The sequence below is a fragment of the Papio anubis genome, chromosome 1, assembly GCF_008728515.1.
Source record: "Papio anubis isolate 15944 chromosome 1, Panubis1.0, whole genome shotgun sequence".
NCBI classification, from domain to species: Eukaryota; Metazoa; Chordata; class Mammalia; order Primates; family Cercopithecidae; genus Papio; species Papio anubis.
In genome coordinates this window covers 197,271,530-197,286,912 of record NC_044976.1, presented here as the reverse complement: position 1 = coordinate 197,286,912, position 15,383 = coordinate 197,271,530, and positions in this window count along the sequence as shown.

The following is a 15,383-nucleotide window of genomic DNA, read 5'->3' as shown; positions in this document are numbered from 1 at the left end:
ATAAGGTTTATATCATCATCCAACTAATTTCCTCATCTCGCAATGATCCTCAATGGTTTGCTTCTTCTCACTTTGCATTACTAAGTCTGTCCAATTCATCTCCTAACTATATCTTCTGTCACTCACCTCATCGTTTTCTCCTTGGCTGAATTCATTCTAACTACTGTCATCTCTCAACTGAAATATTATAGTAGACTTCTAACTGGTCTTCCTCCTTTACCTTGGTCCAGGATTTATTTTCTCAAGTGTATACCTTCTTCTTGCATATGCATGTATGTTTCCATCACTCTATCTATATCATGAACACACACACACATACACACGTGGCTCTTCTGCTACCCTATTTAAGAATGTCTTGTTTGCTTCCCATTGCCTGTCACAGCTCAGCTGCTAAATCTGTATCCATGTGACTTTGGGTAAGCAATGTAACTTTTCTGTGTCTCAGTTTTCTCATCTGTAAAATTAGAACCATAGTACCTGCCTGATGGTGTTAGTGTAAGAGTTAAATGTGACAATAAATGTCAAATCTTAGAATATCACCTTGTCTGTGGAATACACTCAATGAATACTACCTATTACTACAACTACTACAACCACCAAAGTCTAAACTTCTTTGTTTTTGTTTTTGTTTTGTTTTGTTTTGTTTGAGGTGGAGTCTCTCTCTGTCTCCCAGCTTGGAATGCAGTGGCACGATCTCGGCTCACTGCAAGCTCTGCCTTCCGGGTTCACGCCATTCTCCCGCCTCAGCCTCCCAAGTAGCTGGGACTACAGGTGCCCGCCACCATGCCTGGCTAATTTTTTGTATTTTTAGCAGGGACGGGGTTTCACCGTGTTAGCTAGGATGGTCTTGATCTCTTGAGCTCGTGATCTGCCCGCCTTGGCCTCCCAAAGTGCTGGGATTACAGGCATGAGCCACCGTGCCCGGCCAGTCTAAACTTCTTATTATGACACCAAAATTTCAACCACAGAGACTACTGCCTCCCTAAGCCTTGTATTTCCTGTCTGTCAGGACTTTGCTTCCGAATTTCTCTTTTCCTAAAATGTCCATTTTCTACTGCCTCCTTTCCCAATGCCTCAAACAGTCTTTGATTAATAGCTTAAAATATTTATTTTCTGTGATCTTCTCTAAGTAGAGCTCCTTCCTCTTAGCTTTCTCTCTAAAGTAAGGATTATTTTTTAGACTTTATTGATTAAAAAAAATCAAGGCTCAAGATAACTAAGTGATTTTTCCCACAAGCACACAGCTCAAAATAAGTAATGAAGGTAGGATTCAAATGCAGGTATCAGTGGCAATCTGTGCGCTTTTCTCTCTATCACCTACCTCCTATTTGGGCAATCCCCAAAGAACTGTCTTGAAAGTAGGTATGGATTTTAATAGCTTTGGAGTGTGGTTTAATTCTGTCACTGGACCAAATGTTTAGAATTTATCTGGAGAGGGTGGGTAGGAGTCGAGCAGGAAAAATTTTTCTTCCTCATCTACGAAATGAAAATGAGAGTTACTTTCCTTTGAAATCTTTCTGCTCTAATAGTTTGTCATATTGTCATATACCTGAATACAAAGTGGCAACTTACTTGAGACTTGCTTGGATTTTGAGCTGACCACTTTGTAGTTCTTTGGTTCTCTTCTCTTAGTCTTAACTTAAGTCTTAACTTAAATAAGGGGTTTAACTCTGAAATATCACCTATAGGAAATTGAGGAGACACTTCCAGAGCCAGGGCCTGTCAATAACATCTCCTAATTCCATTAGAACCACTTGCCATCCCTGCTGCTCTGATACTTATAAACCTCTCTGTTCTCATAACAGATTCAATCTTAGGATTCCAAGACCACTACACACCCTGCTGGGGTTTGGCTGACTCAGAAGATGGGTGCACAGATCTTCTTTGTTCCTCTAGCTGAACTCAAATGCAAACCTTCATCCTGATGAGATAACAGGCAATCTGTGTTTTGTCCCTCTCCATTGCTGTATATGCAATCAAGGTACTCTCTCAGGACCCAGTGATAATATTAATTACAATCTCTTATTTAAAAGGAGTTCCTGCCTGAAGGTCTCTGTGCAAAGAGAAGGTTTCTCTGTTTTTGAGGCAGAGTCTCACTCCGTCTCCAGGCTGGAGTGCAGTGGCGTTATCTCTGCTCACTGCAACCTCCGCCTCCCGGGTTCAAGCGATTCTCCTGCCTCAGCCTCCCGAGTAGCTGGGATTACAGGCACACACCACCACGTCCAGTTAATTTTTGTATTTTTAGTAAAGACGAGGTTTCACCATGTTGAACAGGATGGTCTTGATCTCTTGACTTCGTGATCTGCCCGCCTCGGCTTACAGGCGTGAGCCACAAGGCCCAATCAAGGTTTCTTTTTTTAAGAAGGAAGAGCCACTCCTGGTTAAGTCACAAAGCAAGGGGAATGCTAGTCATTCTTTTCTATAGCAGGTCCAGCCAGGCAACATGAGATACACAGGCATTAAGAACACAGGTACTGTCCTGAACTGGAGGGGAAACTGTCAAATCTAATATTTTCTGAAAAGTCTTCTCAGACCATTCTGACCATGAGTAACTTACTTCCCCCACAACTAAGCATCTAGAACAAACCTGTCATGGCCACTCCTCTTGCCTTTCTTCACCCTCTTACGTTTCATTATAGTAGGTGAGATTTGAGCAAATACGTTTTTGGATTAAGTCTCTTCTCTATTGTTTTTAGTTATGCAACTTCCAACCGTTCATTCAACCTCTCTGAATCTGAGTCTTACTTTTTTTCCTCATGTTTAAAATAGGATAAAAATTAAAAATTGTTGGACTGTGTAAACATAATGTTAGATTAATGCTTATTGTCTTATATATATTTGAAACTTTACTAAAGTCATTAGCTTTATATTATAACATTCTTCAGGGGCCAAGTGCAACATCTATTTCATAGAAAATGTTAAGTAAAGTGGACTCTTTGTCCAGTCTGGGACAAGCCTAAATAGAATTACAAGAGAACTAACAATTTCCTTCTTATTTTTCTTTGCATCAATCTTTCTTTCCCTTAGGTGTTTGCTATTCTAGCTCCTTCCTTTCTTGCTTTCTTTAGGGAAGCCTACTGAGATGTCTCTGTCCCCTCAAGCTCCTCTACCTTTCTACCTATCAAGACAAAAGGTTTCTATGTATCAGAACAAAAGTCATGATAGGAAGTTAAAGGAGTCACAATACATTACAGAAAAGAGTTAATATACGGTAATTAGAAAAATGTGTTGCCCCTAAATGCAAGAAAAGACATCCCTAGAGTCTTTTCAGCAAAGAATAATAGTGGTCTTTACTTTCACAAAGATTAGCTCATTTAATTTTCATGAAATCTGAGAAGTTTCCAGGTCCATAAGATAATGATAGCAGCCTAAATTATAATCTCTGCACATATCCTCAAAAAAAATTGCAGATGAACAAGGAGAGCAAATAAAAGCATGCTTATCATGACTGGCAATACAAGTAAAAGCAAAGAACTTCACAGATCTTAATTTGTAACTAATTGGGAAAATAAGCTACTTATGTTTATTGAATTGGCTCCAAAGCTTACTCCAGAGCAGAGGGTTAGGTGGGGAAAGCAGAGAAGAAAGGAGAATGAGGAAGGATAGAATCAGAAAATATCACTTAAAGCTGATAGGTAGAATATTCAAAATTGAGCAAGAAAAAGAGAGAATCTAGTCGTTATATACAGGCTTTAGTAAAGGGAGCAGCTTGGTCATGAATACAAACTGTTATATATAACAAAGTTAGCCAAAACAAAGCAAAAAAACAAAAACTATTTAAAGGATTAAAAAATAAAACAAAAAAAGAGATCATATAGTGGAAGTAACTGTATAATGAAGCTGTGCCATGTACACAGTAAAATAACCGATAGAGCCGAAATGGAACATATAAGTCATGTTCATGAATGTAAATGACATAACTCACATATTAAAAGGAAAATATTTTTAAATTGGCTCACAAAACAAAATCAACTCTGCGCAGTGTACACTAGATGCACCTAAAACAAAGAAGTGAAGAAGGCCTGAAAATAAAGAACGGAGCAAAATGTACCAGCAAATGCAAACAAAATGAAATTGGGGGTTATGATCTTGATGTCTAACAAGTTAGAACTCAGAACAGAAAAGGCATAAACAACACAAAGAAGAAAGCTTTATAAAGGCAAAGGCCACAATTCAAAGCAAAGACAAGATAGAAACGTTCCCCTATCAGCCACCTTCCTAAAGCCGAAACTAGAAGAAATGCAGAGAAAGAAGCACATAAACATCAGGTGACTTGACATGCCATGCTCAGCCTGAGAAAGGTAATGTGGATAAAAAATAAATAAGGATAGAGAGGACACAAACAACATAGTAAATAAGATGGATTTATTTTCACCCTCTTAATAATAGAGAGTAAATATTCTCTCATGCATATTGGACATTTATAAAAATTTACCAATTCACCACGTTAGTGGTGAATTATAAATAAAGTATAAACATTTATTATAAAAAGTGCTAATAAACTATAAAATTTTGTGATTATTATGAGAAAACTGGACTCAAGTGAGGAAATGCAAACCAATATAACAGGTATTATAAAAAACAATGATAAAAAGCTGTGATTCCGAATCACATGTCTTTAATCATACAATTAAAGCAGTGATCAGAAAAAATTTATGGTATTGATATGGAAGGGCTGGGCTCCCAGCTAAACCTGCAATAAGTGGCCAGTGGCAGACTGAGTGAAATAAGTTACTTCAGTTGTTACCCGCAAAGGGAGTCAAGGGAACTATCCTATCTTAGTATTAAATATATATGTCAATAAAAATGGACAATGACAATAAATTTGGAAAACAGAATAAAGAGAGCAAAGAAGAGAAATCAGAATACAAACAGAACAATGAAGTAGAAAAAGAAAAATAGTCATACCATAAATAAATATTGGTTTAAAAAATAAACATAATGGACAATCACTAGCTAATCTAATAAAAAAAGGTAAGATTATATATGAGAAAGGGGTAAGAGGAGAAAGCACAAATATACAAGATAAAAAGTGACAAAGAAAAATAACCATTGAAACAGAGAAGATCTAAGTAATGAAAAAGTGAAGAATTTTATGGAAAACCTAATTTGTCAAAACTGATTCCAGTAAAGAAAACAGACCAAGTATTATAGAAGAAATAGAGAAAGTCAACTGTTACTTCTCAATCTCAAAAAAATCAGAAGGTCAAGATGATTTCACAGAGGAATTCTACAGAAATTTCCAAATCCAGGTCATTCTATTTGTACAAGAACATAGAAAAATGATCTTCCAAACGTTTCTGACAAAAAGAATGAACATTAACAACAAAACTGAATGTAAAAAATATATTTTTCCTCAAACCTACAGACTATTTTCACTTACAAATGTTGGTTCAGTAGTCTAAAATAAATATTAACAGTGCCCAACAGCACATTAGCAAAATAATAATTCATTAGGACAAAAGAGGGTTTATATAAGAAATGCAAGATAGATCAAGAATTAAAAATCTGCAAATATACTGCACTATGTTAATAGACCTGTGGAGAAAAGCTATATGTTCATGTATACTGAAAAAGCATTTGCAAAACTTAGTTCACATTTCCAATGGAAACACATCATAAAAGTAACCAGTGGGTATTTTTCAATATGATAAAAGGTGTGTATCTTACCCAAAAGTTGGTATATATTTAATGGAAAAATACTGAGCGCATTCTTTCTGAAGTCTAGCCCCAGGCAAGAATGCCACTTCACTATCCTTCAATATAGAACTGGAGATTTCAGGACACAGATTCTGACAAAAGTACAAAATTAGAGACATAAGAATTAGAAAAGTTATGTTAAAAATACTCCTAATTGAAGATAATATGATATGGTTGTATGTCTTGAAAACCCATGAACATCCACGGAAATACAACACAGCTAATAAAATTTTAGTACAGTTTCAGAATATTAAATTAATGTTTAAAAATCAATAGTCTTCATTATATCACATTAACAGAATTAAGGACAACAATATATGATCATCTGAATTGATGTAGAGAAAACATTTAACAAAATTTGACACATTTTAAGATAAAAACAGTCAACAAAGTAGGAATTAAAGGAAACTATTTCAATGTAATAAAAGCCATGTTGATAGTGACAGGAGACAGACAAATTCCTAGACAGACAGGGACGGGTCCCTAGTGAAACTCAACCTTCAAGCCAAGGAAACTCTAAAGCCTGAAAACCAACCTACCAGTTCTGATAGAATCCATGGACTGGAGTGAGAACTTCCATCCCCATTTTGCCCACTCTCTCTCTACTGGCTCATTCTAAATTCTACCTTTTAACCAATCAAATAGTGCCTTCTCCAAGCCTACCTATAAACCAATCCACATGTATTTCTCCATTCTAAGCCCATAAAAACCCCAAACTCAGCCTCACAGATGGCTACCCATTATTGGGTCCCTCTTCCTGTCAAGTGCTTTTCTTTCACTCAATAAATTCTACTCTGCCTTACCCCATTCTCTGGCGTCTGTGTACCTTATTCTTCTTGGTCATGAGATAATACCCAGAACTCAGCAAACTGTGGGAGCAAAAGAGCTGTAATGCTCCTGCCTGATGAACTACAGGGATGAAAAAAGCTGCAATGATATATAAAAAGTCCACAACTAATATTATACTCAATGGTGAAAGACTGAAAGCTTTATACCTAAGATCAGGAACAAGACAAGGATGCCCACTTTCACTATTTCTAGTCAATGTAATACTTAAAGTTCTAGGCACAACAATTAGATAAGAAAAATAAAAGCAACCAAATTGGAAAGGAAGAAGTAAAATTATCTTTTCTCACACATAACATGATCTTATATGTAGAAAACCCTAAAGATCCCATACTCAGAAAAAAACTGTTAGAACTAATAGATAAATTCGGCATAGTTGTAGGATATAATCAACACATAAAGTAGTTGTCTTTTCATACAATAACAATGAACAATCATCTAAAAAATAAATTAAGAAATAATTTACAACAGCCTCAAAAAATACTTGGGAATAAACTTACCCAAGGAAGTGAAAAACTTATACATTGAAAACCACAAAGCATTTTTGAAAGAAATTAAAGAAGACACAAATGGAAAGACATCCTACATTTATGGATTGGAAGACTTAATATTGCTAAGATGTCAATACTAACTAAAACAATTTATAGATTCAACACAATCCACATCAAAATCTCAAGTGTCTATTTTTTTGCAGAAATAGCAACAAATCATCCTATAATGCACATGGAATCTCAAGAAACCTTGAATAGCTAAAATAATCTTGAAAAAGTAAAACAAAGTGGGAGGATGTATGCTTCCTGATTTGAAAACATTATAAAGCTATTAAAGTCAAAATAGTATGACACTCATGTGAAGGCAGACATATAGATTAATGAAATAGAAGAGAGTCCAGAAACAAACCTAAATGAGAGTGCCAAGATCAATCAATGGGAAACAGTCTCTTTAACAAATGGTATTGGGAAAACTGAATACGCACATGTGCAATAATGAATTTGAAGCCTTATCTTATACCATATACAAAAATTAACTCAAATGTATTAAAGGCCTAAATATAAGATCCAAAAATGTAAAACTCCCAGAAGACATAAGAAAAAAATCTTTATGATATTATATTTGCCCATGATTTTCACACATAACACCAAAAGCACAGGTAACAAAAGAAAAAATAGACAAAAGGGACTATGTCAAATTTAAAACTTTTATTCATCAAAGGACACAATCAACTGAGTGAAAGGTAGCTTACAGCATGGGAGAAAATATTTGCAAATGATGTATCAGATAAGGGGTTAATATCTAAAATATATAAAGAACTACTATAACTCAACAACAACAAAAAATCAAATTACTCTAAAAATGAGTGAAGGACTTGAATATACATTTCTTCAAAGATGATATGCAAATGTCCAATAAGCATATGTGAAAATGCTAGACATCCCTAATCAACAGATAAATGCAAACCAAAACCACAATGAGATATCAGTTCACACCCATTTGGATGGCTACTATAAAAACAAAACAAAACAGAAAATAACAAGTGTTGGCAGGGATATGGAGAAGTTAGAATACCATGCAAAAAATGCTCAATGACGGGGGCCTAACCCTAACAAATATGACAACATATTCTAGCATGGCACATGGATAGCATGGCACATGGATAGACAGACTGAACAATGAAACAGCAAGGTCCATAAATAGAATTGTTCAAATTTGGCAAATGATAAAGGCAGCATATTTAATCTTTGGGGAAACACGACCTATTAATAAACAATGTTGAGAAAACTAGATTGCCATTTAGTAAAAGATAAAATTGACAAATATCACAATATTAGTCAGAAAAAATTCCACATGAATCAGATATCTAAAATGGAAAAAAATTATAAAAAGTATCAGAAAACATGAGTAAATTTATTTATAGTTTGGGAATAGGAGAAGCCTTTCTGAATATACTGAAATTTTAGTAAAATGACCTGGAAACAATGACACCTGATAGCAGTGAGTGCACTCAGGGCCCAAATTTTAGATTTTTGATATCACTCCTACTCAATGGAAGCTGGGATCCTGAAGAAATAGCTGATTCTGGGTCTGGATCAGGGAATGTATAAAGGGAATATTTTGTTTTAGGGCGTAGGGAAAGAGAAATGGCGCTGAAAATGGCCCATATCCAAAGTCACAACACTCGTTTTGGCACGTCCCCTCACTACTACTCACCCTAGGCCATATTTAAGAAAATTTGAACATAAAAAAGAAAGTGACTCTAATTGGCTCTAACTGATTGTGAAAGAATAAATAAAAAACCAGGAGTCCATAGTGATTCTTTTTTCCTATGTCCAATATCTTCTTCTTTTGCCACACAAAAGCCAGAAAGATTGATTTAAATCAAGATGTCACTTTTCTCCTAGAACCCTTCAATGGTTTCCCTTGGCTTTTAAAATCTAAAATCTTTGCTATGACCTCTAAGGCCTTGAATGACCTGAGCCTTACTTAACTGCAACTTTATCTCCTATATTCTCTCTCGCGCTCAGTGCCTTCTTAAACACACTGGCTCCTTTTCTCTTCCTTGAACACATCAAGCCACTTTGCTACTTGGGGATTCTGTACCACATTTATTTCCTCTGTGACATTTATAGCAATCTTCAATTATCCTGTTTCTTTCTTTATTTACTTGTTACCTGTCTTTCCCCAGAGAATATGAATTCCAAAAGGGCAGAAAAGTCTGTCTCTTTACTGTCATATTACAGTCCCAAGTGTAGTGACTGCAAACAGTTGGCTCTCAGAGGCTATTTCTGAATACATGTATGTTGTATGAATGAATGATGAATAAATGAATAAAATGGGTCTCCTGACTTCCAGTTCCAATCTCTCTCTGTGACAAGGCTCTCTCTTTTTTTTTTCTCCCTGTTTAGTTCATCTCTGTATGCACATGGACCATCCTGCATATGTTATGCAGCCTAAATGCTTACACATTACAGCTTTCCATGTAATGAAAGCACCTGATATTGTTACTGTTTTTCCTCTTAGAAGGATAATATTGGAAAGGTCTTTAGAAAACCCTTGTAATCATCTTGTTTTACAAATAAGGAAACTGAGGCTTGTCATGTATATATTGCCCAAGTCACAGCTAATTAGTGGTATATGTGAAATTACAACCTACATCTCCAAATTTTCTAGTTCAGTCGTCTTTTCAGGACCCTTTCCTTCTCCCTACTGGTTTACCCCTTAATCTTCAGCTTCCTACCTCTCGCCAGCACACAATAGGAATAGGAAAAAGATTGTATAAGTAAGTAAAAATGAAGTCCTGGGAGCATCTTAGAATCATTTGGTGTTCCCAGGAGAGAGCGTTTCACTGAGCTAGTAAACATCATTGTGTTCCTATGCAGCATTTTTGAAATCACTAGTGTGCCCTCCGAGTGAGATTAGCCTCAGATGACATTATGTCTTACGAGGCTAGATGCTAGCACATCCCCAGCACATGCATTTACGTAGTCTACTGTTCTCTAAGAACCACCTCGCCAATTGTAGAGATGGAAAAACTATACCCGGAATTCCATAGCAATTATTTCTGTATTTCCCATGTTTGTTCAAATGATAAATGTAAAACCAACATCTATTTTTAAGTTATTTGAGCCTATTGACTCAAAAGAACAGGAAAGCCATGTCAGGACAATTCTGTTTTATGAAAAAGTAAGGGTGGGGGCTTCTGCTATTCTTTAAATAGTCTAAAAGTTTAAGGTTGTTTTTTACACAAGAACTGTGCAGTTAATTGGAATTGAATGGCCTTGCCTTCCTCGTAAATGAAGCCCATTCCCAAGATTAAGATACTAAATCTTAATCAGGTGACGTCCCTGAGGCAAGGATGTGCGTTGAAGTGTAAGCAAAGGTTTAGCAAAAAACATGCTATTCCAATGGGCACAGAGTCTGCTAAGGGAGCAAGGCCAACTCTTCAGGAAGAATGTTTACTATGATATTCATGAAGTTTTCATTGTATTATTCTGCAGTCTTTTCCTCAGTCTCCATCTAAGCTCAGTAATTCATTTATCCAATGCCATGCAGTATCAGTTATTCATACGGCAGAACACTGTGGGTTAGGGGCACAAAGATGGTACAACTCTCCCTCTTTCCTGAAGAGACAATTTAATGAAAGTTTAACCTTCTTATATTATGTACAATGTTTATGTACGTTTATTTAAGCCATGTAATGGGGGAAACAAATAGAAATGACTTCAGAGTGTAGCAGGGTTTGAAAGAAGTTCTGAGATCATCTTGGCCGTTGCTACTCAAAGTGTAGTCCCTGGGCCAGAAGCATCAACATCACCAGGAATCTTCTGTGAAATGTAAAATCCTTGGCTTCCCTTCAGTTCTACGGAATCAGAATCTGTAATAAGGTCTTCAAGTGATTCCTGTAAACATTAAATATGAAAAGTCTTCATCTAGTCTCTTTGGATTTGTTCTGTGTTTACAGACACACAGAACTGTAATTCTGTGATGAATATATATTCAAACCAAAGTTTGTCTCTGTCTTCCACTCAATACCACACAATTGTATCCAACTTTGGCTACCCTTGCATAGGTACATCCTCATCTGTATTTCAGAACAAAGAATGAATCATTTAGGGCCATAGCTGGGTACTTGGACACAGAAAATAAGAGAGCAAGAGAGGAAGAGAACAAGAGAAGGAAAGAGGTAGAGGGAAGAAGGGAGCGATGCCAACTATAATCTCTCCTATATCAAAGGATACATATCTTTCTAAAAAACTATGAGAGGTGGTATGGCAAATTGTATTATTGCTCTCAATTATTTCTGCTCCTTCCCTATAGGGGGCTTATACTATCTTTTGCCATGGGACAAAGTGCCTTCCTGGAGAAGTTGTTTTTCCCCTATTGACACTAGGCTTGGCCTAAGGACTTGTTTTGGCCAAGGAAATGTGAGTTTTAGAGTCATTAGAAAGTTCTAGCTTATCTTTTTGCCCTTTCCCTCTGCCTTGAGTTTAGAGAGGCTCCTCTCCACTCTAGATACTGGAATAAACAAGACACATGAAAAAGGAACAAAGCTGCCACCAATATGTAATGTGCATTAGAAACAAGCCTTTGTTGTTGAAAGTCACTGAAATTTTAGAATTGTTTGTTACTGCATTTTAGCCTAGAGAAAGCTGACGAATACACATGACAATCTGTGTTTCCTGCAATCAAGGGTAATCCCAGTATATTTAATTCAGAAAAATGATGTTAAATATAAAACATTCTCTGCACTATTAACACTTACCATGTAGATAAATTATGAGATAAAGTATAAGTAATCTCATTTTGAGGGCCCAAAGAACCTACTGAAGGATGAAAAGAGGTACCCACCTAACCCTGGACATCAAGGCAACTCATTTAAAATTTTAATGCACATATTTTCCTGCCTGGAATGCATTTTAGTTATCTGAAATATTTTTCACATTATTAAATGCATCAGTCATTTTAGTGCATTTTTGCCTTCCAAAATTATTTTCGTTTTATATTTAACATATCTATTTTCAATTAAATAGGTCAGAGTTACACTGAAATAAAGTTAAAACTTTCTATTAACTTGGTACAAAAACATAATCAAAATATTGACAGAAAAGAATAGAGTTTTAAAAAGCTGAATAAGCTATTTGTTATTCCTTTAACAACTATAAAAATGAATAGTGTCTGCTTTTATATTAGTTGGAATTTCTAAGGTTAACCTTATAAACAAATTAATTATTAATAGGATTCCAGATTCTAAGATCAATTTTCAGTGCTAATAGTGATAATGGCCCATATTTTATATACTTTTATTGAATTAACACACTTGAACATAAATAATATTTGATTTCTCTCAGCAATCTTGAGATAGAAATAGGGGACTTAACAGCCTTCTTATCCAGAGGTGAGCTCAGACTCCATACTATAAAATGGCGTAACCATGGCCACACACTAATGGACAGCGTAGGCAGAACCACAGTTTCTGAGTTCATTCCGGCCTCTCCATACGTAAGAGATTGCCAAAGCTACCTACCAATTTGCTTCATGTGTTGAAACAGACTAGTAAGATTGAAGAGATTTTGTACCACTTGGAATTTGTAGATTTGTTTTTAGTTTTTCTCTACTCCTTCAATCTCTCCCTACTCCTGTATTTCATAATTCACAACTATCTAAAGGCTTTGGTACATTAAATATTCTTATAAAATGAACTCCCTGGACAACTTAAGTAACCAATACCAGAAAAGGTCCTTGGCACAGCCTTTATCTTAGCTGTACTATTCTCTTGGGTCTTGTCTTGACTACCAGAATCCTTCCTCACCCAAAGAAATTGCGAAGACAGACATCTGGAATTCATTGGCTGAGGCTCACCTCATGACCTCACAAAGCCCAATTTGCAGACTCTGGTAATTTTCATTTTTCACATGAGCATACACACTTAAATACAAAGAACACTGAGTTTTACTTTTTTATTTACAGAGTAAATGAATAAGTAAATGAATAAATAAATGTCAGTTGAATGAATGAATAGGATTATTGGTTGCTTGGACCTAGTGTACTACCAGAGTGGACTCTATTTAAGTCTTTTGTTTTATGTCTATAATGTTGCCTCCAACCCTATATTCTCTACCGGCCTCTATTAAACACAAGATATTCTGCTTAATTAAGACATTTTGTTAATTAAGAGGTGATTGAATTGTTTGGAGTCCTAACTCCAGCAAATTTATGGTCCTTGAATAAAGCAAACTTTAATCTTGCTTCTGCCTTCTTTGAGTTGGGGATGAAATGATAAAGATATAACATTTTTAGAGGATAAAAGTTAGTTCTCTTTTCACAAACTTCCAAAGTGATTTGATAGCCATATAATACCATATAATATTGGCCCTTGATACTAGATATTTTACAAAAAAAACCAAAAAAACCCAAAAAAACTGAAGGTCAGAAAATAAGTTCCTCTCAGAGTACTAACTAAACCACAAATATCCTGATACCTCATTTATTCTGCTTAACTCCATCCTTTCTGATGAAAGAGACAGTCTTAGTTTTAAACGAATTGCTTTCCTGGCCATTAACTTTTGGTTAGTTAAAAATAAATTCTGAGAGCCTACTCTGTACAAAACATGCTGTTAGATATTATGGTTACTTCAAGGATGTACAAAAGTGATCCCTTGCAGAAACTTATCAGCAAGTTAGGGAAATCAGATGAGGCATGGCAAGTAAGGTAACAGTGAGCTCAGTAACATGTGAGCTCTAACTGGTATACAGGCCACATGAGCCACAAGGAGTGCTGGGATGGCCTTTTCCAAAGAAAAGGTGGCCTTGGCCCTAATAAGAAAACAAACAACCCAATTTTTTAAAAAAGAGTACATGATCTGAATAAACACTTCATCAAAGATGTACAGATAAAAAATGAGCAAATGGAAAAATGTTCAAGGTCATTTATCATTAGAGAAATGCAGATTGAAACAACAAGATACCACTACACACAGATTAGAATGATCAAATTTATAACGTTAACAATGCCAAATGCTGATGAGGATTTGGAACAGCAGGACTCTCATTCATTGATGGTGGGAATGCAAAATGGTATAGCCACTTTGGAAGACAGTTTGGCAGTTTCTCATACAACTAAACTTATTCTTATCATACAATGCGGTAATCATGCTTCTTGGTATATACCTAAAGGAGCTGAAAGTTTATGTTCACATAAAACCCTGTACGTGAATTTTTATAACACCTTTCTTCATAATTGTCCAAATCAATAAACAATTCATTAGTCCTTCAATAGGTGACTGGCTAAACAAACTGTGGTACAATGAAACGTCGTTCAATGCTAAAAAGAAGTGAGCTGTTAAGCCATGAAAAGAAGAAGAAAACATAAAAACATATTTCTAAGTGAAAGAAACCAATCTGTCAAGATTACATACTGTATAAGTTCAACTATATGACAAAGGAAAAGGCAAAACTATTGAGACTAAAAGGGTCAGTGTTTTCCAGGGTTTAAGGAGACAGGAGAGAGGGACAAACAGGTGAAGCTTGGGGTAATTTTAGGACAACGAAACTATTCTAAGTGATGCAGTAATAATGGATGCATGTCATTATACATTTGTCAAAACCTATGGAATGTACAATGCTACGGTATGTTGTATTGATTGAACACTATTGTAAACCATGTATTTTAGTTTCTAATAATGCATCAATGTTGAATCATCGATTTTAACATATGTACCACATTAATACAAGTTATAAATAATAGGAAAAGGGTGGGGAGGGAACATGTACAAACTCTCTGTGTGTTCTGATGAATTTTTTCAGTAAAGATAAACTGCTCTGAAAACTTACTAATTTTTCTTTTTTTCTTTTTTTTGAGATGGAGTCTCGCTCTGTTGCCCAGGCTGGAGTGCAGTGGTGCAATCTTGGGTCACTGCAAGCTGTGCCTCCTGGGTTCACACCATTCTCCTGCCTCATCCTTCCGAGTAGCTGGGACTACAGGTGCTTGCCATCACGCCAGGTTAATTTTTTGTATTTTTAGTAGAGACGAGGTTTCACCGTGTTAGCCAGGATGGTCTCAATCTCCTGACCTCGCGATTCAGCTGCCTCGGCCTCCCAAAGCGCTGGGATTACAGATGTGAGCCACTGCGCTGGGCCATAAAATTTTTAAAACTCATAGTATTTTTTAAAAAGCGATCTTGGACTAGTCAGGATTCATATAGGCCAAAAAGGTGAGGTGGGGGTTCCAGGCAATGGATGCAGCAGAGCACAAAACCTAAAGGGAGGAGGCTATGTCCACAATGAGGCAGAGAGAAGTAATCAGCACCAGACAACTGGGTCTGCTAGTCCTTGTCACTGCA